General features: G+C 37.6%; 1 protein-coding gene across 1 annotated transcript in view; it reads right to left on the bottom strand.

Annotated features, from left to right (window-relative positions):
- Positions 1 to 1,286, bottom strand: part of LOC104999397 (amine oxidase [flavin-containing] B-like) — a 3,741-nt gene that overhangs the window by 1,363 nt on the left and 1,092 nt on the right. The window lies entirely within an intron of this gene.

The following is a 1,286-nucleotide window of genomic DNA, read 5'->3' as shown; positions in this document are numbered from 1 at the left end:
GAAACAACAAGGTCTTACTGTACAGCACAGAGAACTATCTTAAATATCCTCTGATAAACCACAATGGAAAAAACAGTTAAAAAAGAATGTATGTATGTGTATATATATAGATATATATAACAGAATCACTATGCTATACAGCAGAAATTAACCCAAACATTGTAAACCAGTTATATGCTTCAATAAAAAATTTTTTTAATAAAGAAAATTTAAAAAGATTGTTTACATGTAGCTCTCAAGGGAGGGGCTTCCCCAGTGGCTCAGTGGTAAAGAATTCGCCTGCTAATATAGGAGACAAGGAGATGTGGGTTCAATCCCTGGCTTGGGAAGATCCCCTGGAGGAGGAAATGGCAACCCACTCCAGTATTCTCGCCTGGAAAATCCCATGGACAGAGGAGCCTGGTGGGCTACAGTCCAGTCCATGGTGTTCAGTGTTACACAACTGAGCAACTGAGCTCTCAAGGGATTCCTCGCTGATGACTGGCAAAAGGATTAATGGTTGAATTAATCAAAAGATAAGCAAACAACTGAGGACCCAGAGCCCCCGGGCTGACAACAGGGTTGTTTCCCAAGGGTTCATGTTTATGTCAGTAATTTGGAACTTTTGACACATTTTGCCATAAAACAAAAATAGGAGAGATGGTGTATTCTCTTGGAAGTCTGAGAATTTTAAAATGTAATACTATTGTGAAAAATAATATAAAGTAGAAACACTAAACAATGTAATCAGTGCTGTTGAAACCCTTAGGCAATCATTTCCTGATACAATGCAGTAACAGCTAAAAAAAGGAAAAATAAAATATCCATGATAATAACAAACGCCACCATAAAGCACTGAACGTCACTTTGCTCTGTGTGAAGAAGTAGCATTTCACATAAAAAAAAACCTTTTGATTTTCACCACAGTACTGACAGGTATTATTATCCTCATTTTAAAAAGAAAACAAAAATGGAGGTTAAGAGACATTCACTGACTTGCCATAGACTATACAATTAGTAAATGGTGAGGGTTCAGCCCCAAACTGGACTTCTTAGCCACCGCCCTTGGACCAAAAAGCAAAAGTTAAAAATGCAGTAACTCTATACACAGATTGATGCAATGTCTTTAAAACATTCTGCTGTCCATCTAAACAGAAGAATCTTAAAATATTGGTTTTTCTTTTAAACAGAGATTTAATTTTTGCCATCAGTTTGAAAGTGAAAGTAAAGTCTCTCAGTTGTGTCTGACTCTTTGTGACCCCATGGACTGCACGCAGCCTGCCAGGCTCCTCCATCCATGGGATTTT

Source organism: Bison bison, unplaced genomic scaffold, assembly GCF_000754665.1.
Source record: "Bison bison bison isolate TAMUID 2011002044 unplaced genomic scaffold, Bison_UMD1.0 scf7180017853604, whole genome shotgun sequence".
Taxonomy (NCBI): domain Eukaryota; kingdom Metazoa; phylum Chordata; class Mammalia; order Artiodactyla; family Bovidae; genus Bison; species Bison bison.
The sequence above is the reverse complement of the archived record's forward strand: the minus strand, read 5'-3'. Positions and strand labels throughout refer to the sequence as shown.